Raw genomic sequence first — 23,510 nt, forward strand, 5'->3', positions numbered from 1 at the left:
AAACATTGCTTAATGCGTGTTCTGAGATGAGACGTTGTGTCATGGATGCTTATTTTCTGAAGAATATATAATAAAGGCCAGCAACTTTCTCATTTCCCTCCTTGACTTCTGAACAACTGGGGAGAGTATTGAATAAGAAAAGGTGATTAGGTTCATGAACAATTTGTCCTCGACCAAAGCCGGTCAACCACTGGGAAATGACCAGTGAGAGAGAGAGAGACATACACATACACATGCGCACATGCATGCACGCACTAGCAATGTGTCTCCGTAACCCACAGTACGAGACACCCAAGGAGGTAGAAATCCAAGCTTTTAAAAAAAAAATGAATACTATTCACTTTGTTAACGATCAGTTTTACACCTCCAAACCTTTGTGGAGAAAAGCAAAATTCTTCTGATTGTGGTGTTGAGACTTTTTTCATTTAACATCTCTTATTTTGGTGTTATAGTTTAGCATCTGCTTATATTTAAAGTATTCGCAAGTCTCAGCATTTGAAGGACCTGCATCATGTCTGATCTTTTCTTCACTGAAAACAAATTTAGTTCAGTGCGATGCTCTCCAGAATCACCAGAGTTGTTGTTTTCTGAACACTCCTAAGAATGTTGCGATCCTACCTCAGATTGGGTACCCCCAGGACTGCACATACTATTCCAAATGTGTCATCTCTAATGAACTCTTAGAGTCTAAAAATATTGGTATCAATTTGCGACTTGCCGCCTGAACGTAAAACTGACATTGGTGGTTGCCCACCAACAGTGGTTCCAACTTTTTTAAGCTAAAGATCACTTTTAGAACCAAAGTGCAGCACGATATCAACTCTTAAAAATTCAACTTTACTAAAACTCCCCAAAATGCGCGCTGTGCAAACATTCACCTATTCTTAGTGTGACACCCGTGCTTGCACACTATCTGTGCGCGCTGTAAAGTCTGGGTTGTAGTTTGAGATGGCCAATCTCATGCAGTCCATCAGATGGGCGTCTGTGACCCGAGTGCGATACTTGGACTTGATGATTTTCATCTGGGAAAAAGCCATCTCACAGAGGTATGTGGATCCAAAATAGGCCTTCACCTTGAGAGCGCAGGATGTCAGAAGAGGTCTTTGTCTCTTGACCTAGCTTTCAGCTTGATGTTATTTTGTATCATCCCAAGTCCACTGCTTTGTTCAAACACCTGCTGAACTTTTGGTGTCAGTTCTCCAATGTCTACTTGAAGAAAAGGAGTTGTTCTATTTTGTCTAACTGTTGAAATTGTCTGTTGAATTCTATTTCCAATTTGTTTAGGTGGTCACAGAATTTGTTTGGATTGAATCCTTTCGCATTGACCTGTTGTTGGATTTTCTCCAGATTTGGGAAGTGTTCAGTAATTTTGTCCTTTAGCTGACGGGACCACAGGCCCAGTTTAACCTTGAACAGATTCACTGCACTGATCATGTGTGGCTAGTCTCTGTCCCTCCCCTGCAGTTCGGGATTCAGCTTGTTCAATTTTGCACTTAAGTCCAGAAGCAATGCCAAGTCTAGCAACCATGCATTGTCTGATGTCTTAAATCACCTTGATTTAAGAAAGGTGACAATTTCAGGGAGCAGTACTAAAAAACCTCTGGAGGACCTTTCCTCAACTTAACCACCTCACATTTGCATGAAGTGTTGGTTCACCATAGGTGGCATCAAGCTCATCGAGTAACTATTTGAGCGAGCGATGTTGCAGGGCTCTGGCACGAATTGAGTTGACGATTTTGACAACTGTTACTACATGAGAAAAGTCAATAATCTTTTCGCCAGTACTTGTTGGTGGATAACACAGTGTTAATTGAGAAAGAAGAGAATTCAGGATATTTTCTGCAAAGTGCAGCAAAGCCTACATTGACACCCAGCATTGACAGCGCACTATTCGCTGTGATTAAAACCAGTTTCTTGATCGGAGTGTTTTTCTCAATCACATATCTTTTGAATTTGTTACAGACACACTGGCCTCTTGTCCTCTCTTCGAATGGCAAAAGAGTGAGAAAGTCCTCCTTTGTTGTTGGGTCTTTATTTTTCAATCAGCTGGGCCTTATCCATCATATCTACTGATTGGTCAAATTGCAGTGAGAAACATTCACAGCCTGCTACGTCTTGGTGTACATGATGAGACATGTCCTTGGACAGTAATTCCATCCTTTTGGCAACTGTTAAAGCACCAGGCAGCATGCTGTTCATGGCTGTCATAATTTCATTTTGTTTTTAAAGTCTTTGAACAAAGTGTCGGCAGCAACCTTCGTAGCCGCCTCGATAACTTCGCCATCGGTGAATGGTTTTTTATGTTTCATCAACTGATGGCTAATGTGAAAAGACGCCTCTTTGCTCGCCTTGCTTTTTGTCACAGGTTTTGGAAAGAGTTACTGTTGAGCTTTCAAAATTCCCTTTAACTTCCCAAATTTCTTTGTCTGACTCACGCTGTTTAAAGGAATTTTGCATGCATTGTCTTGTGATGTCGTCCCAAATTACCACTTTTACTCAAGGCTACACTCTGTTGACAAAGAGGCCAAGTGGTTTTGTCTTTGACATTCGTAAAAATAAATTTGCTTTCCCACTCCTGGTGGAAATGGTAGGTTTTACCTTCTTGGAGGTCCCTGGCTCCTCACTCATCATTTTGTCTTCAACCAGCTTATTCCAAGTTTTGATGTCTGCTAGAATTTTGTTGCCCAAGTCTTGTGCATTATTAGTGCAGTTCGGCAGGCAATTAACTGATTTGATCGTCATTAGGGGCGCCCGCATTCGCAACCACTGCTACACAATAATCAAGGGCGCCTACCGACTGCACTTCAGATAAAACGGTGCTCCTTCTCCCGGCATACAAGCAGAAACTTAACTGGGAGAATCCAGTTAAGAAGGTTGTGCAGTGCTGGTCCGAGGCAACAGAAGAGCTCCTATGTGACTGTTTGGAGTCAGTGGACCGGTCCATATTTAAAAACTCAGCGACCAAACTAAACGAGTATGCCACCAACGTCACAGACTTCATCAGCAAGTGTGTAGAAGACTGCGCGCCAAAGAAGGTAGTACGTACATTCCTGAACTGGAAACCATGGCTGAATCGGGAGATTGACTCTATACTGAAGGCCAGGTCTGAGGCCTTCAAGACAGGCGATCCTGACCAAATAAGAAATCTAGTTACGACTGCTGCAAAGTCATCAGGGATGCCAAGAGACAGTATCAGACTAAGGTAGAGTCACAGACTAACATCACGGACACCCGTCAGTTGTTGCAAGGCCTAAACAACATAACGGGCTACAAAGCAAAGTTGAGTAGAATCTCTGGTAGCAGCGCACCCTTTCTCGATGAACTCAATGCATTCTATGCTCGGTTCGAGCAGGAAATCATCCAACCATTGCCAACTGGCTCAGCAGCTTCGGGCGCACCCATACCTACCGTCACAGCTTCCAAAGTCAGATCTGCCTTCTCAAAAGTGAACCCTCGGAAAACGACGGGTCCTTACGGAATCTCTGGTCGTGCACTCCAATCCTGCATGGACCAGCTGACGGATGTGTTCACGGACATCTTTAACCTGTCCCTGCTCTGTTCGAGGGTCCTACCTGGTTCAAGAAGACCACCATCATACTAGTGCCAAAGATGAACCAGGCAACATGCCTCCACTACCCTGTCCAGTGGCCTTGACAGCGATCATTTTGAAGTGCTTCGAGAAGTTGGTCATGAGACACACCAACTCCTTACTCCCAGAATGCCTTGATTCACTGCAATTTGCATACCGCCAAAACCGATCCACAGCAGATGCCATCTCCCTGGCCCTACACTCATCCCTACAGCATCTTGACAACAAGGACTCCTTTGTCAGAGTTCTATTCATTGACTACAGTTTCGCCTTCAACACCATAATCCCATTTGAGTTTAGCCCCAGCTGGAATATATTGTCCAATTCTGGACACCACATTTTAGGAAAGCTATGAAGGCTTCGGAGATGAGATTTACGAGAATGACTCCAGGGTTGAGGGACTACAGTTACATGGGCAAACTGGTGGAACTGAGGTTGTTTTTCTAAGAGCAGAAAAGGCTTTGATGGAAGTGTTTTGAACCTTGAAGGCTTTAGTTGGAGGAAACAAAGAGAAATGGTTTTAAATGGCTAGAGAGCTGATAACCAGAAGGTAAATGGCAAAAGAAACCGAAGTACCATAGGAAAAATGTTTTTACTATGTGGTTAGGATTTGTAACGCACTGCCTATAGCCAAGTGGAAATAGATTCAATTCTTCATTAAAGTTTCAACTGCACCTTCCAAGCCCATGGACCTGTGCCACCGAGAAGGATAATGGCTGCAACCGCATGGGAACACCACCACTTGCAAGTTCTCCTCTAAGCTACACGCCATCCTAATTTGGAATCATATCATTGTTCCTTCGGAGTTGCTGGGGCAATATCCTGGAACTCTCTTCCCAACAGCACTGTGGGTGTACCTACACCACATGGACTGCAGTGGTTCAAGAAGGCGGCTCTCCACCATCTTACCAATGGCAATTAAGGAAGGGCGATAAATGCTGGTTTTGCCAACGATACCCATGCTGGTTTTCCCAAGACACTCACATCTTTTGCAGGAATTAGAAAAGATTAGCTTTCAAAAAGGAATTGGGTAAATATGCGGTGTCATGTGAGAGTTCCTTTAAGTGTGTTTTATCAAAGGGCTGCAGTGATGTCATTGTGTGGATGGAGCTGGAATGTCATTCTGTCTTTTACTTTTGTTTTCAGCTGGAAGCTGCTGTGTGTCTTACTTTCGTTTTCAGTTGAAAACTGTATTCAGACCACAAGGATGTTGGAGTCTCTCTCTCTCTCTGTTAAAAAGGTATTCAGATCACTTGATAATTTAAAAGTGATACCTGCTTTCTGTAGAGGTTTCACACGTGCTGTCTTTGTTAAAAAGGGTATTTTGACTTATGGATATTGTTAGGAAAGTTATTAAGGGTTACCTATAGAGTATTGTATCTGTGGGGATTATCAGTGTTGGTAGTTGATAAACTGTTTACTGTGTGTTTATAAAGTGTTACCTGAATTCATAGAATAAACATTGTTTTGGTTTAAAAATGCGTAAGGTCTCTGTTACATAACACCTGGAGAGAGGACCCATAACCAAAATCTATTAAATGTTGTAGGTCAGGTGAACCCTGTGATATACTTTGCAGTTCTCTAAACCCTGGCTCATAACAATGGGAAGTAGGGAATTGAACAGGGAAGTGGGGCAAACTGGGATAGCTTTCGAAATGTGCTGGTGCAGGTCCAATGGGCCAAATAGCTGCCTTTGTGCTGCACCTCCTATGGCTACAGGGACACCGTTTCTTCATGATGGTTTGACATCTGCACATCTTGTGATCCTCCCCATTTTCCCAGTTTATATAATTTGAATTATATTGAATGGAATTGCTTGTGAGATCAGTAAACTCTGTGTCCTATCAAAGGCACCCTTCATGATCTCCATAATCACAATTTAATTTGAATGCTGAAGATACTTATGCCAAAGAGCAATGTTTTATTTCGAGGAGTGTATCATTAAATTTGCTTCTTGAGAAGTTAAATGAAAATTTTAATTGGAAGACTATGTGAACAGACTTCCTTTCAGTGGAAATAAATTGTGATTATGTCTCACTACACTTAACTTTACACATCAGGAATGTGAATACAGTGGAAAATGGCTGCTGTGCAGTTGCTTGCTGATTTGAGGTATTGTTTCCTATGAAAGTTGTGAAAATGTGATCGAGTGGGAATAACACTTAAACCATGAACAGAAACAACAGCTGGAATATGTTTCTATGGCACAGATATTTTTGCACTTTATTGATACTGTAGAATGATTTATGCTGCTACGCATCAGATTGGTGTGACTGCTTGTATTTAAAGGAGCTGATTGATACTTGTTTTACAAAATATCCGTTCCAGGAAATTACAGTTAATTTTACCTTTAAGTAATATAACTGCGGATAATATTATGATGGGAGCCGGTTTGGAGGAGTTCCTGAGCCTTGAAGTGTATGGAGCTGTGTTAACATCAGTAGATAGAGCCATTAGCACTGAGTACTTAAGTGACTGTGCTAACTCAGCTCGATGTTAATGTACCTCAGTTGCATTTTTTTAGTTCAGTTACTCCTCCCTTGAAGCTTTCCTAATGATGTATTCAGCATTAACTGTTCAGATGAAACTATTTCAGAGAAACCCAGAGAAGAAAAGAGATGTTAAAAGCCAATTATGCTGCCACAAGCCGGGGAACAGTTCCATAGGTCCCTGGCTTGTCCCAGCTCTCAGTCTTCATCCATCAGCCTATGCAGTGAGTGCTGGCAAGAGATTAGACTGTGATTGTTATCATAGCCAAATCTGCAAGCCTGCATTTGACAGCAGGGCTGATTGGCTGGCAATCCGTGTTTGGTATTGTTATGGATCCAAGAACAAGAACCCCTATCTGTTATCCAACTTTTCACTCTGGAAGACTGTGAGGGAATGTTACTGTACCACAGGAGTTCTAACACTGACCAGCAGACAACTTTTATAGTAAAACAAACTTTAATTTAAACACAGAATTAAACACATAGCAACAAAGAATAGTTTTGCATTTAGCATCTTTTACGCTCTAACCTTGCCTCTCTATATACTAAATATTGTCATATGAGAGTACCTTTAAGAAATACGTGTTTTTTATAGAATAACTGTAATGGGTGTACCTTTAAGAAATGTTTTTTTTGGGGGTTTTGGGGGTGGAGACGGTCACACGCAGTACCTTACAGACAGAGACTAAAAGCAGACTGTTGGATTTGGCAAAAACATTGCAAAATGCGAAAAGATGAGGTAATTATGGCGGTGGCGAAGAATTTAAAGTTGCCTTAGATACAGTTTGATTCACTGGAAATGGCAAAAATTCAGTTACAAATTCAACAAATGAACATGAGAAAGAATTAAAGCAGTTTGAATACGAAAGAGATGGCGAGGAAATAGGAAAAGAGAGAGAGGAAAAAGAAAGGGAGAGAGAGTTTGAACTTCGGAAAATGGCTATGAAACATGACGGTCAATTAAAATTGGCGGATTTAAAGGAAAATGTACAGTTTGAGGATAGTGATGAGGATAGTGAGAAAGAGCGTCAAAGTCTAAGGCTTGGCGGGGACCTATTTAAATATGTCCCAGCATTGCCAAGGTTTGACGAGAAGGAGGTAGAAGCCTTTTTCATTTCATTTGAGAAGGTGGCTAAACAAATGAAATGGCCACAGGACATGTGGGTATTACTGATTCAAACAAAGCTGGTAGGTAGGGCTAGTGAAGTGTTTGCATCACTACCGGAGGAGGTATCTGAGATGTATGAGGAGGAGGAGGTATCTGAGATGTATGAGGAGGTGAAGAAATCCATCTTGGGTGCATATGAACTAGTGCCTGAAGCCTACAGACAAAGGTTTAGAAATTTAAGGAAAGAATTTGGTGAAACATACATGGAGTTTGAAAGGATCAAACGGAGTAGTTTTGATAGGTGGATAAGGGCTTTGAAAATAGTCCAAACGTATGAAGCTCTCAGAGAAATTATGCTTTTGGAGGAGTTTAAAAATTCAATTCCTGATGTAGTGAGAACTCGTGTGGAAGAGCAGAGGGTTAAAACTGTGAGGTTAGCAGCAGAGATGGCAGATGATTATGAATAAGTTCATAAATCAAAGCTTGGTTTCCGACATCAGTTTCAGCCTGTGAGGGATTGAAACTGGGGACATGAGAAATGTTCAAGTGGTAGAGGCAAAGGTGACCTGATGGGAGATAATTAGGAGAGTGTACCTCAGATTAAAAAAGAAATCCAGGAGAGTTGAAAAGAAGCAAAAAGTTTCAAGTATTTTCACTGTAATAAACTAGGCCATGTAAAGTCACAGTGTTGATGGTTAAAGAAAAGCACTGGGAAGGCTGATATGGTAAAACAGGATAAGACAGTGGGGTTTCTTAAAGTGGTAAAGGAAAGCCCAAGTGAAGCGAAGGAGGTGCAAAAGATTGTACAGCCTGATCAAGAGCTGATTGATAAGAAGGTGCCAGATCTCTAAAGAATTTACTTGTGTGGGTAAAGTTTACTCGTGTATCAGACGGAACAGGTAAAGAAGTCAGAATTTTAAGAGATGAGGGAGCAATCCAATCTTTAATGGTAAGAGATGAGGAGTTATGTAGTTTGGGAAGAATATTGCCAGAAAAGGTGGTAATATGTGGAATTCAGGGTGAGAGGGGTAGTGTCCCATTATATAAGGTAAGATTGGAAAGTCCAGTGAAGAGTGGTGAAGTGGCAGCAGGAATAATAGAGAAACTATCTTGTCCAGGGATACAGTTTATCTTGGGTAATGGTATAGCTGAATCGCAGGTGGGAGAGATGCCTACTGTGGTTGATAAGCCAGTGGAAAATCAGACAACTGAAGTGTTGAAGGACGAATATCCTGGGATTTTTCCGGATTGTGTCGTAACAAGGTCACAAAGTCACAGGTTAAGACAAGAGGAGAAATCAGAGAGTGAAGATAAAGGTGAAGTGCCATTATCAGAAACAATTTTTGATCAGTTGGTTGAAAAAGAACAAGAACAGGTGGAGGATGAGGCGGATATTTTTATTTCAGGAAAATTGGTGGAGTTGCAACAGAATGATGTAGAAATAAAACGGATGTATCAGAAAACATATACGGAAGAAGAATCTGAGTCTATACCAGAGTGTTAATACCGTAAAAATGATGTCTTGAAGAGAAAATGGAGACCTTTACGTATGTAGGCGGATGAAAAGTGAGCAGAAGTTCATCAAGAACGTATTGCCGGTAGGGTGCAGAAAGGAGGTGTCTGCGAGTTGCACATGAGGTACGAGTGGGAGGTAATTTGGGAGTAAGGAAAACTCAAGCAAATTTACAAAAACATTTTTATTGGCCTGGACTACATAAAGATGTAGTTAAATTTTGTCAATCATGTCACATGTCAACTGACAGGGAAACCTCAAGCAGTGATAAGACCAGCACCCTTAATACTCATTCCAGCATTTGAGGAACCTTTTACAAGGGTCTAAATTGATTGCGTAGAACCGCTTCCTAAAACAAAAAGTGGGAATCAATATCTTTTGACGATAATGGATGTGTCTACTAGGCTTACAGAGGCCATTCCAGTACGTAATGTTACAGCTAAAACGATTGTGGAGGAGTTACTTAAATTCTTTACTAGATATGGACTACCACAGAAATACAATTGGATCAAGGATCGAATTTTACCTCAAGGTTATTCAAAGAAGTTATGGATAGTTTAGGAATAAAACAATTTAAATTAACTGCGTACCATCCAGAATCGCAGGCAGCGTTATAAAGGTGGCATCAGACATTAAAGACAATGTTGAGGGCTTATTGTCACGGTTATCAAGAGGATTAGGATAAAGGAATTCCATTCGTACTGTTTGCAATTAGAGATGCACCTAATGAGTCAAACAAATTCAGTCCTTTTGAACTAATTTTTGGTCATGAGGTAAGAGGACCACTTAAATTGATTAAGGAAATATTGGTGAGTGAGAAATCGGAAATTACATCATTGGATTACATGTCAAATTTTAGGGAACGATTAAATAGAGCAGGTGAATTGGCCAGACAACATTTAAAAGTTGCACAAAATGTGATGAAATGGGTAGCGGACAAGAAATCCAAAGTTCGTAGTTTTGCCAGTGGAGATAAGTATTGTTTTAGTATTGTTACCAGTGGTAGCTGAACCTTTAAAAGCAAGGTTTTGTGGACCTTATCAGATTGAAAGGAAATTAAGTGAGGTGAATTATGTGGTAAGAACGCCAGATAGAAGGCTCACCGAGTGTGTCATGTGAAAATGCTTCAAAGGTACTTTGAAAGGGAAGGAGAGAAAAAGGAGGAGGTTTTAATGATTCTAACTCAGTGACAAACCAAATCCAGATGACTGTGAATTTGACATACCTCAAATTAAAGTGGAAAATGAGGATGTTCTTAAAAATTTGATAAACATTGTTGACTTACCTTCCAGAGGAAAAATGGACTGACCTGAAAAAGTTAATTATATCACATGGGCAAGTTTGTAGAGATAAATTGGGAAGTACTAAAATGGCTATATATGATGTAGATGTGGGAAATGCTGTTCCAATAAAACAATATCCATACAGACTTAACTCTTTAAAATTGGCACAGGTTAATAAAGAGATTGAGAGTATGCTTAAAAATGGCATAATTGAAGTGGGTTGCAGCCAATGGAGCTCACCCATAGTGATGGTACCTAAACCAGACGGTACCTAACGGTTGTATGTGTACTATAGAAAGGTTAATGCTGTTGCATGAATGGACACTTATCCTATCCCATGTTTGGAGGATTGCATTGAGAAAGTAGGACAATCAGCTTTTATTTCCAAACTGGATTTATTTAAAGGTTACTGGCAGGTTCCTATATCCGAAAGGGCGGAGGAGATTTCTGCTTTTGTGACTCCAGATGGCATATACCAATTCAAAGTTATGCCATTTGGCATGAAAAACGCCCCAGCCACATTTTAACGGTTAACTAACAAAGTTGTTTCAGGATTACCCAATTGTGTGGTATACATCAACGATCTGGTAATTTTCAGCCAGACATGGAAAGAACATTTAAAACATCTGATGGAGTTATTCGATCGACTTTAGGAGGCAGGTTTGGTGATAAACCTCACCAAAAGTGAATTTGGAAAAGCCCAAGTCACTTTCCTTGGCCATACAATCGGAGAGGGTCGAATGATCCCACGGGATGTGAAAATGAAAGTTATTCGGGAGTTTCCGATACTCTCGACACAACGGGAAATAATGCGATTTCTTGGCATCTGTGGATTTGATCGAACATTTGTGCAAAATCTTTGTAGCATGGTTGCTCCACTTCTGGACTTGCGGAAGAAACGTCAAAAATTTCAGTTCACAGCAGAGTTTCAACAGGCATTTGACTGCCTCAAAGCTGTGATAACCAATGCCCCGTGTTGAAGAATTACAAGGGACTCTGTGATCAGATTGAACGAAAGTATCTGACTTTAAAGAGACATGCCGAGGCGTAGGGAAATGGATGGATCGTGCAGAGACCTTCTTGTTACTTCAGTGATGTCAGAGTGTGGGTGGAGCTGGGCTGTCTGTCAGTTTTTAGTTTCACTTTGAGAAAAGCTTGGGTGTGTCTGTTTTTTTGGTTTCGTTTCAGTGTTGGAGCTGCAGTCAACCACAGAAGGTTGCCATGTAAAGACTATCACTTGATCATTTGGTGAATTCCGAGTGATAACTGTTCTCAGTAGTGAATTTGAGCCTGATGTGCTTCTGTTAAAAGGTTTTTTTTATGTCTTATGGATGTTAAAAGGAAATTGGTGTAGAGCTTTTCCGAGATAATTCTTCAGAACTAAACTGAACGCTGTCTGTCCAGTTTGGTGTTCCAGAAGCAACTGACTAACCTGGACCTTCCCATTAACTATCCCACCTGCAATCCAAAAGCACTCCACATTCTTGTATCCGGTTACAAAAGGTTACATTGTCCCTGCAAAAAAAAAAAATGATTCTCGCCCTTTGTAATCAGAGCAAAAATAATAAGTGCAGACGTTAAAATATGAAAATTTCTCAAATTTGTCAGTCTCCTGATTGATTCTTTGGGCTGAATTTTCATCATTGAACCAGGTAGCGGGGGTTGGGAAATTCCCTGGCTCAGCATGTCCGCCTCAGGACAAAATGCCTGCAAAAGATGGGATTTTATTCTGGGGTTGGGTGGGTGCCGGAGTCTGGAGTTCGGAGGCAGCTACAAGGATTGCTGAGTGCGAAGATGGGCCGTTTAGAAGGCCCGCCTTGGTGCTTTGGGACTTTGTCCTAGTTATAATTGAAACAGCAAGGCACTCTCGCCCTCTCAGCTCCTCACCCTTCACATACTCCTCATGCCCTCCAACCAACTCCATGGCACCTCATAACTCCTATGCGAAGCTATGTATTTCCACCCAATCCCTTCCATGGTCCTCACATTCCTGCCAGGCTATGGTATTTCCATGCCTCTTCACCACTATAAGATATCTAGAACCAATTAAAACTATAGTGACAACAATAAGTATTTAAAAAGCTTTTAAAATGTAATCCCTTCATATAAAATCCTTTTACTACAGCTGAATAAAAGAGTCAATCATCCAGAACCCGTAACTTACCAATAGCAGATACTACAAACATTTGAAATATCTTTTTCATGTGTTAATAAACATTGTAAAATTAACAGAAGACATCAGAGAGCCAGAGCTGTCAATCAAGCATTATTTTCCTTGCGGTACAGCCGTTTCAGCACTCTAATGAACGTCTGGGTGCTCAGCAAAGCCTCATTATGTATTCTTGACAGATAGGATTCAAGTGCTCGCAGTTTCTACATTGCACTAAAACCACCCAGATCTACCTCATCAACACCTCTCTCGATCTCTCTACTGTTTCTGATTGATCATACTACTTACCTGACAGCTGGTACTAGATAAGCAGAGATTTCCTCCAAAATGAATATTAGATAAATTGAAACAATTATCTTTGGTCTCTGCCTGAAACTCCACTCCCTCCACTGACTCCAGCCTTATGCTGACTGCAGTTGAACTAGACTGTGGCTGAACTAGACAGTTTGCAACATTGGTGTTGTATTTGACACTGATATAAGCTTCAGACCACATATCTGCTCAATCACCAAGACCTCCTGCTTCCATTTCCATCCCGTCTTCACGCCTTCTTCAACTCATCTGCTGCTAAAGTCCTCACCAATGCAGTTGCGCTTCTAGACCTGACAATGCCGACCATCCCCTGGATGACTTGCCATCTTTTACACAGTTGAAATGAGCTTATCCAAAATTGTACTGCTGTATCCTAACTTGCTTCTTTTCCTTTCACTTTGTACTCACTGATCTACATTGGCTCCCAGTCCAGCAATGTCGTGATTTTAAAACTCACATCCTCATTTTTAAATCTTTCTGTGGCTTCACCCTTCCCTATCTCTGCAACTTCTTCCAGATCTACAAATCTCGGAGATTACTCCGTTCCTCCAGTTGGGGCACCATTGGTGCCTGTGCCTTGGCCCCAGGTTCTGGAATTCCCCCTCTGATCATTTCCTCCACTCTACCTCTCTCTTCATGGTTAAGGTGCTCCTTAAAAGCTAGCTTTTTGACCACGATTTTGACCACCTGGTCCTAATATCTTTATATGTTAAATTTTGTTTGATAACGCACCTTTGGAGGGCCTTTGCATGTTTCACTCTAAGTTATTGTCACAGGAAACTGAACACCATTACCAGTTTTTTTCAGAGGGAACGAAATAACCAGGTGAAAAATAAAGTTTGTACCAAATGTTTGCAGAGGCCAATGAGACAAGTAACAGATAATTCAACCTTGCTCTGACTTGTTTCATATCTTTCCTATGCAAAAGTCAATCAACTTGGGTAATTGTGTTGTCTAACTGTTTTAACTTTTATATTATTTGATTGTGAGGTAAGCTCTGTGCATGATAGGTTTTATATGATAGCATCTTGACAAATGCATGAATTGGATGGGAATAGAGGGATATAGACGCTGGAAGTGCAGAAGGTCTTAGTTTAGACCGGCATCATGGTCGTCGCAGGCTTGGAGTGCCGAAAGGCCTATTCCTGTGCCGTACTGTTCTTTATTCTTAGTATTGTGAGAGAGCAATGAGTGTAGACTATCTGTATCCTGTCTGCATGTCCTTCTGGAGGTTTTCATCTGCGTCCCCATGCAGCAAGACAATTTAGTGTACTCCACAGATAAAGCTAATTTATATTACTGCGTATTGGAAGAAGCCATATGCTTTTAACAATGCACTCTTGATAGTTGGTAAATTCAGGGCAATTCCTTCTTTAATTATTAATGATAGAATATAATTGCACTTGAGTTGTCTTTGGATTATAGGATGGAGCTGACTTGGTCTCCTTTATACTATCAGTTACTGTGCTTACTCACAGAAGATAATTGGATTTGAAATAAGACTGACAGTAATTTACTTCTGCTTACCTGCTTCCATACAGTTGCTTGCACTCAGTTGCTTGACCGAAACTAATGTGCCAATTTAATTACCTCTTGCTGTTGGATTGCCCTGGTTACATCAAATTATTCTTGCATACATATCTGCTAATGCGATGGAAAAAAATGTATATATTTCCTATTAAAAGATATCCCGTAAATTGTAACTGGTTAAACAATTAGTACTAAAGTTGAAAATACACATCAATGTACAGACTGAATCCTAATGTTTATGTAACTGTTATACAAATGGGACAAGTGATACGCGTGTTAGTCCATATGAATCCGAGAGCAGTCAGTGTTTCTACATTACCACCAAGAACTCCCCATAACACTCTGCCAGATAACTTGACCTCTGATAAAGCTGACATTGTTTATGATTCTCATTAATTCTTTGTAACACACTTTCTATTGAAGATGAGCTGCTATGTGGATTTACCACCCCCTTTAAGTGACCTGTGTGATGTTTTTGGTGCTGTCATTGAGCTGCTTTTATGTAGATGACTGTTAGGTTGTTATCATGCTGCACATTGGCCCTACTGTCACTATCCCCTGTATAAAAACAAGTTCTGTGTTTCTTACCAAAGTGCTGCAGACAAATTGCATTGAAACCTTGGAAGGTGTGTGGTAATCTTTGAGTCATCCCCTTAAATATTTAGCTCAAAGTATGCTCTTTTTTGATCATTTTTATTACCAACATTAATGACAGATGTGCTACTGCTAGTACGTTAGTCCTCAAAAGGGCAGCACGGTAGCGCAGTGGGTAGCACTGTTGCTTCACAGCTCCAGGGTCCCAGGTTCGATTCCCGGCTTGGGTCACTGTCTGTGTGGAGTCTGCATGTTCTCCTCGTGACTGCATGGGTTTCCTCCGGTTGCTCCGGTTTCCTCCCACAAGTTCCGAAAAACGTGCTGTTAGGTAATTTGGACATTCTGAATTCTCCCTCTGTGTTCCCAAACAGGCGCCAGAATGTGGTGACTAGTGGCTTTTCACAGTAAGTTCATTGCAGTGTTAATGTAAGCCTATTTGTGACAATAAAGATCATTATTATTATAAAAATCGCTCTCTTGATACAATGCAAGTTTCGAAGGAAGATAGAAGCAGTGAGTAAACCATTCGACCCATTGAGCTTGCTCTGCCATTCAATTAGATCATGGTTCTCATCTACCTCAATGCCAATTTCCTGTATTATCCCCATATCCCCTCTTGTAATTGGTCTTAAGAAATAAATTGATTTCTGTTTTGAACATGCTCAATGATTGAGTTTCCACAGCCCTTTGGCATAGAGAATTCCAAAGATTCACCACCCTCTGAGTGAAGAAATTCCCTAATCTCAGTCTTAAATGGCCCGTCCCTTACTTTGAGACTGTCTCCTGGCTAAAACGTTCCCCCAGCCAGGGAAAACATCCTTCGTGCATCTACACTGTCAGCCCTATCAGAATTTTGTATGTTTGAATGAAATCACCTCTCATTCTTCAAAACTTTAGAGAATGCAGGCCCAGTTTCCTCAATCTCTTTTCATAAAACAACCTCATCATCCCAGGGATTAGTCTGGTGAACCTTCATTGCACTCCCTTTATCGTATCTTTCCTTAGATGCAAAGACCAAGGACGGGATTCTCCGAGTCCACGATGGGTCGGAGAATCGGTGGTGGGGCGTGGGAAATTCCCGCCACGTCGCTCCGACGCTGGGCCGCCGATTCTCTGGCGACCGGAGAATTGCCGCCAATCGCGCCCGTGCAGTCGCCACAGCGGCGGTCGGGGGTCGCTGACCGGGAGCTCGGACCCGCGGCCGCTGTGGACGTCTGGTGGGCGTGGGGGGGGGGGGGGGGGGGAGGTGGCATCTGATTCTGTGGGGGGCCTCCATGGGGTCCAGGTCCGCGATCGGGGACTTCCGATCAATGGGCGGCTGCGATCTGGAGGGGGCCTACCCCCTTCCGCACGGGCCCGCTGTTAGGTCCCCGACATGTTGCTCTGTGTCGTGCAGGGCCACCTTACGGTGCCGGAGCAGCGCACAGCGCTCCGGTGCCGGGCTAGCCCCCTAAAAAAATGATGAATTGCTGGGCCAGGAGGCCCTCTCCGGTGTTTACGCCGGCGTCAACACTTGGTCGGGATTTTGGAGAATTATGGCCCAAATCTGTACCCAATATTCCAGGTACAGTCTTATCAATGCTCCACACAAATTTAAGAAAGACACCATTGCTCCTGTGCTCAAATCCTCTTGCAATGTAGGTCAACACACCATTTGCCTTCCTAATTGCTTTCGGCACCTGCACACTAGCTTATAGTGACTCATGAACAAGGACACCCAGGACCCTTTGGATATGAACACTTCCTCACCTCTTACTATTTAAGATATACCCTGCCTTTCTCTCTTTTTTCTACTAAAGTGGAGAACATCACACTTTCACACTTACTCGCATTATATTCCATCTCTCATGTTCTTGCCCACTCACTTAGCTTGTCCAACACGCCTTGAAACCTCCTTGCCTCCCCCTCGCAACTTGTATTCCCACCTAGTTTTGTGTCATCCACAAATTTGGGAATATTACATTTGGTGCCCACGTCCAAATTTTTGAGATAGATTGTGAACAGCTGTGACCCCAGCAATGATCCTTGCTGCAACCTGCGAATAACACCCAATAATCCTGAGAATGACCTATTTATTCCTACATCCTGTTTCTTACCTGTTAACCAATTCTCAAACTGGCAGTATATTACCCCCAATCTCATGTGATCTTATTTTGTTTCCTAACCTCCTGTGTGGGACCTTATCAAAAGCCTTCTGAAAATCCAAATAAACCACATCCACTCAAAAAATCTCCAACAGACTGATCAAACATGATTTCCCTTTCATATATCCACATTGACTCTGCCAAATCATATTCTATTATTATTTTCCAAATGTCCCATTATCACATCCTTTATAATAAATTCTAACATTTCTGCTACTGCTGACATCAAACTAACAGGTCTGCAGTTCTCCATTTTCTCTCCCCCTCCATTATTAAATAATGGGGTTACACTTGCTACTTACTAGTGTGCAGGAACCTTTCCAGAAACTAAAGCATTTTACATAAGAACATAAGAACATAAGAACTAGGAGCAGGAGTAGGCCATCTGGCCCCTCGAGCCTGCTCCGACATTCAATTAGATCATGGCTGATCTTTTGTGGACTCAGCTCCACTTTCCGGCCCGAACACCATAACCCTTAATCCCTTTATTCTTCAAAAACTATCTATCTTTACCTTAAAAACATGTAATGAAGGAGCCTCAACTGCTTCACTGGGCAAGGAATTCCATAGATTCACAACCCTTTGGGTGAAGAAGTTCCTCCTAAACTCAGTCCTAAATCTACTTCCCCTTATTTTGAGGCTATGTCCCCTAGTTCTGCTGTCACCCGCCAGTGGAAACAACCTGCCCGCATCTATCCTATCTATTCCCTTCATAATTTTAAATGTTTCTATAAGATCCCCCCTCATCCTTCTAAATTCCAACGAGTACAGTCCCAGTCTACTCAACCTCTCCTCATAATCCAACCCCTTCAGCTCTGGGATTAACCTAGTGAATCTCCTCTGCACACCCTCCAGCGCCAGTACGTCCTTTCTCAAGTAAGGAGACCAAAACTGAACACAATACTCCAGGTGTGGCCGCACTAACACCTTATACAATTGCAACATAACCTCCCTAGTCTTAAACTCCATCCCTCTAGCAACGAAGGACAAAATTCCATTTGCCTTCTTAATCACCTGTTGCACTTATAAACCAACCTTTTGTGACTCATGCACTAGCACACCCAAGTCTCTCTGAACAGCGGCATGCTTTAATATTTTATCGTTTAAATAATAATCCCGTTTGCTGTTATTCCTACCAAAATGGATAACCTCACATTTGTCAACATTGTATTCCATCTGCCAGACCCTAGCCCATTCACTTAACCTATCCAAATCCCTCTGCAGACTTCCAGTATCCTCTGCACTTTTCGCTTTACCACTCATCTTAGTGTCATCTGCAAACTTGGACACATTGCCCTTGGTCCCCAACTCCAAATCATCAATGTAAATTGTGAACAATTGTGGGCCCAACACGGATCCCTGAGGGACACCACTAGCTACTGATTGCCAACCAGAGAAACACCCATTTATCCCAACTCTTTGCTTTCTATTAATTAACCAATCCTCTATCCATGCTACTACTTTACCCTTAATGCCATGCATCTTTATCTTATGCAGCAACCTTTTGTGTGGCACCTTGTCAAAGGCTTTCTGGAAATCCAGATATACCACATCCATCGGCTCCCCGTTATCTACTGCACTGGTAATGTCCTCAAAAAATTCCACTAAATTAGTTAGGCATGACCTGCCCTTTACGAACCCATGCTGCGTCTGCCCAATGGGACAATTTCTATCCAGATGCCTCGCAATTTCTTCCTTGATGATAGATTCCAGCATCTTCCCTACTACCGAAGTTAAGCTCACTGGCCTATAATTTCCTGCTTTCTGCCTACCTCCTTTTTTAAACAGTGGCGTCACGTTTGCTAATTTCTAATCCACCGGGACCACCCCAGAGTCTAGTGAATTTCGGTAAATTATCACTAGTGCATCTGCAATTTCCTTAACCATCTCTTTTAGCACTCTGGGATGCATTCCATCAGGGCCAGGAGACTTGTCTACCTTTAGCCCCATTAGCTTGCCCATCACTCCCTCCTTAGTGATAACAATCCTCTCAAGGTCCTCACCTGTCATAGCCTAATTTCTATCAGTTGCTGGCATGTTATTTGTGTCTTCCACTGTGAAGACCGACCCAAAAAACCTGTTCAGTTCCTCAGCCATTTCCTCATTTCCCATTATTAAAACTCCCTTCTCATCCTCTAAAGGACCAATATTTACCTTAGCCACTCTTTTTTGTCTTATATTTGTAAAAACTTTTACTGTCTGTTTTTATATTCTGAGCAAGTTTACTCTCATACTCTATCTTACTCTTCTTTATGGCTTTTTTAGTAGCTTTCTGTTGCCCCCTAAAGATTTCCCAGTCCTCTAATCTCCCAGCAATCTTTGCCGCTTTATATGCTTTTTCCTTCAATTTGATACTCTCCCTTATTTCCTTAGATATCCACGGTCGATTTTCCCTCTTTCTTCCGTCCTTCCTGAAAGATAACCACCAATGCATCCACTATCTCTTCCTTCAACACTCTAGGATGTAGCTCATCGGGTCTAGGGGATTTATCAACCTTCAATCCAATTAATTTTTTGAGTACTACCCCTTTATTGATGCTCATTTCTTTTAGTTCCTTACTTTCACAAGTCCCTTGGTTCCCCAGTATTTCTGGGAGGTTTTCTGTATCTTCCTTGGTAAAGACGGGCATAAAGTAGTTGTTTTGTTTCTCTACAATTTCCCTATTCTCCAGTATAGGTTTTCCTGTCTCATAAGATAGAAACTGGGTGACATTCTGGGCCGAAGGCCCACCAGCTGGGCCGAAGGGCCAGTTTCCATGCTGCAAACATCTATGACTTTATGCAATGGATCCATATTTATCATTGTTAATCTTTTCATTTTCACATACCTAAAGAAACTTTTACAGTCTGTCTTTATATTTCTCACTAGCTTGCATTCCTTTTCTCTTTTTGCTTTCTTTATCAGTTTCTTGGTCCTCCTTTGCTGGATCCTAAATTGCTCCCAACACTCAGGCTCACTGTTCTTTCTGCTGACCTTATAAACCACTACCTTCGACCTAATCCAATCTTTAACTTATTTTGTGAAACACAAATTCACCTTTCCTGTTGGGTTTTTGTGTCTCAGAGGAATGTATATTTGTTCTGGAGTATGCAATGCCTCTTCAGATACTAGCCATTGCCTGTCTCCCATCAAATGTTTTAGTAGTATTTTCCTAACCCACCATAGCCAACCTGCCCTCATTCCTTCATAGTTTGCTTTCTTCATACTTAAGACCCCTAGTTTCAGAATGAGCTACATCACTTTCAAACTGAACATAAGATTCCACCATTAATTTCTAAAGGCTCCTTTACAGCAAGGTTATTCATAAACCTTTTCTCATTGCACAATACTAATTCTAAAAAAAGCTTGATCCCTAGTTGGGTTTTCAACATAGTGCTCTAGAAACCCATCTTGTACATACTCCAGGAATTCACTCTCCACAGCATTAGTACTAATTACGTTTACTTGAGGAAGGTCAGTGTCTACAATTGTTTTCCCCCCCAAAGTTCAAGTCGACCAAGTACAAAACGTTTGCATTAGCCACTAAATTTTACTGACATCTCAGGGACAACATTTAAATACTTGTACCTTAGTACCAGCATATCTCAACAGTGTTGCTTATAGTGAGATGAAGAATGTTCTGTTTTAAAGGACATATGAATTGTATCAGGGTCACCACAACAAATTAATCTGCTCATAAGCTGACGATGTATGTAACCTGGCTTTTCCTCTTTAAAGCAGCTCTGATTTATGTGGATATACACAGCCTGAGGTCAGTTACTGTATCTCAAGGTATACACAAATACAGTTCTCCTTAGTAGGTAAATAAGAAGACAGTTGTATCTCTGCAGAGTTGTAGCTGCATGTAGATTTCCACCTACGCTTTCTTGATGGTTGGCAGATATTTCTAAGTTTCTGATTTGAGACCAGAAAATCAGCACAAAATGACTAGTTTTACTTTCCCTCCCACGTTTTGGACATTGTATCATATCTTGATAGAATGTGATATCCAAAATATGACTGATAATTTAAATTCCAGTGAATTCCCTGATGATTTGTTCTTGTGAATTATATCATAAATAGAATACCATATAATGTAGAAGGTATTAATCTAATTATTGTTAATCACACATGGGCCAGAGTTTAATTGTTTGACCAAGGAACTTTTAAGATTGGAATATGCATAGCAATATTCTTGTCAACTTCGCGCCTTCCATCCTTCTAACATTGCTTGTCCTTGAGGCTGTAGGTCAAAACTTAGGTTGTAATGGATGGGTATATTTGCCCTTTATTGACTCAGTGTTAAATAGATCATTGACATGACAGAGTATGATCATGGTTTGCTGGGGCTTTTTGCAACATGCATTTTAAATGTTATTCTTTTCTTTTGAGATGTTTGTTAGAAGTAGTTTGTATATTGGCCAATAACAGTGAGAGCTTTTCCAGAATAACTTTGCTTTCATTTGTCGATAGGCGATGGAAAAGGAATACGAAAAGCATTATGCTTTGCTTAAATCTCCTCTTCTCCTTTTCTGCTCTGGCAGAAATAGTCTCAGTATTGTAAATCTCCGCTTTGATTTCATATTCCTGCCAACAATTTCTCCCTTTGTCCTCTTAGAATGATTAATGTTTTCATGCATGTAAGCATCGCAGCAAGACCAACATTTGTTGACCATCTCGATTTGCTCTTGAGAAGGTGGTGGTGAGCCGCCTTCATGAATCGCTGCAATCTATGTGGTGTTGGTTTCAGGATTTTGACCCAGCGACAGGGAAAGAATGACAACGTACTTCAAAGTCAGGATGATGTGTGGCTAGGAGTAGAATTTGTAGGTGGTGGCATTCCCATACATCTATCTTCCAGGAGGTAGGGAGTTTGAGTTTGGAAGGTGCTATAGAAGGAGACTTGGTGAGTTGCTGCAGTGCTGTCACTGTGTGTCAGTGGCGGAGGGAGTGGATGTTTAAGGTGGCGGACGGGATGCCGATGAAGCGGTTGCTTTGTCCTGGATGGTGTTGAGCTTCTTGAGTATTGTTGGAGTTTTAGTCATCCATGCAGATGGAGACGATTCCATCACACTGCGACTTCACCTTTATAGATGATTCACATACTTTTGGGGAGTCCCCCAAGCATCCGCAGCTCCAGACCGATATTTGTGGGCACAGTATTTATATGGCTACTCCAATTCAGGTTTTTCGCAATGGTAAACTCCAATACGTTACTAGTTGGAGAACTCCGTGATGATCATGCATTGGAATCATGGGGAGATGGTTAGATTCTCTCTTGTTGGAGATGGTCATTGCCTGGCCCTTTTTGTGGCGTGAATGTTACTTACCTCTTATCAGCCTGAATGTTGTCCACTCTTATTTCATATATGGGCTGCTTTAGCAGCTGCAGAGTTTCAAATGCATCAGCCAGAATTCCCACTTTTTACCTTGTGTTGGACGGAAGGTCATAGTGTGAAGCAGCTGAGGATGCTAGGACATGGGGCACCACCCTGAGAAACTCCCGCACTGATGTTCTGGGATTGAGATGATTTACCTCCAACAACACAACCATCTTCCTTTGTGCTAGACATGACTCCAGCTAATGGAGAGTTTTCCCTTCATTTCCCATTGATTATAATTTTGTTAGGGCTCCTTGATGCCACAGTTAGTCAAATGCTGCCTTGATGTCAAGGTCAGTCATCGTCGTCTTTTGTTCAGCTCTTTTGTCTATGTTTTGGACCAAGGCTGTAATGAGGTTAGGAGATGAGTGTCCCTGAGCTTTGGTGAGCAGATTATTGCTAAGCCACTGCTGCTTGATAGCACTGATGCTGACCCCTTCCCTGACTTTACTGATGATGGAGAGTAGAAGGGTCGGTAATTGGCTGGGTTGGATTTGTCCTGCTCTTTGTCTACAGGACAGACCTGGGTAATTTTCCACATTACTGGGGAGATGGCAGTCTTGTGGCTGTACTGGCGCAGCTTGTGTAAGGGAACAGCAAGTTCGAGAGCTCAAATCTTCAGTACTGTTGCCGGAATGTTGTCAGATCCCATAGACTTTGCAGTATCATTTCTTGATATAGAAACATAGAAAATAGGAGCAGGAGTCAGCCATTTGGCCATTCTAGCCTGCCCTGCCGTTAATTATGATCAGGGCTGATCCAACACAGCAACCTGTTTCCACTTTCTTCCCATATCCATTGCCCCAAGAGCTATATCTAACTCCTTCTTGAAAACGTACAATCTTTTGGCCACAATTGCTTTCTGTGGTAGCAAATTCCACAGGCTCACCACTCTCTGGTGAAGACATTCCTCCTCATCTCAGTCCTAAATGGTCTACCCCATATCTTCAGATTGTGACCTCTGAGTCTGGACTCCCCTGCCATCGGCAACATCCTTCCTGCAACTACCCTGTCTGGTCCTGTTATGATTTTATGGGCTTCTATTAGATTCCTCCTCATTCTTCTCAACTCCAGTGAATATAACCCTAACTGACTTGATCTCGCCTCATACGTCTGTTCTGCCTTCCCAAGGATTAATCTGGTAAACCTTTGCTGCACTTGCCCTAGAGGAAGAACATCCTTTCTCAGATAAGGAGAACAAACTTCACAATATTCCAGGTGTGGTCTCACCAAGGCTCTGTATAATTGCAGCAAGACATTGCTGCTCCTGTACTCTAATCTTCTTGCTATGTTGGCCAATGTACAATTTTCATTCTTTACTGTCTGCTGCACTGCATTCTTACTTTCTGTGACTGGAGTAAAAGGACACCCAGATCTTGCTGCACATTCCGCTCTGCCAATCTATAGATATTCAGAT

The 23,510-nt window shown here is 41.7% G+C and overlaps 1 protein-coding gene across 7 annotated transcripts in view; it reads left to right on the forward strand.

Moving 5' to 3' along the window:
* The window catches only part of nphp4 (nephronophthisis 4), a 591,121-nt gene that overhangs the window by 227,551 nt on the left and 340,060 nt on the right, over positions 1 to 23,510 (forward strand). The gene's annotated exons all lie outside the window — the stretch shown is intronic.

This window comes from Scyliorhinus canicula, chromosome 16, assembly GCF_902713615.1.
Source record: "Scyliorhinus canicula chromosome 16, sScyCan1.1, whole genome shotgun sequence".
Lineage (NCBI taxonomy): Eukaryota > Metazoa > Chordata > Chondrichthyes > Carcharhiniformes > Scyliorhinidae > Scyliorhinus > Scyliorhinus canicula.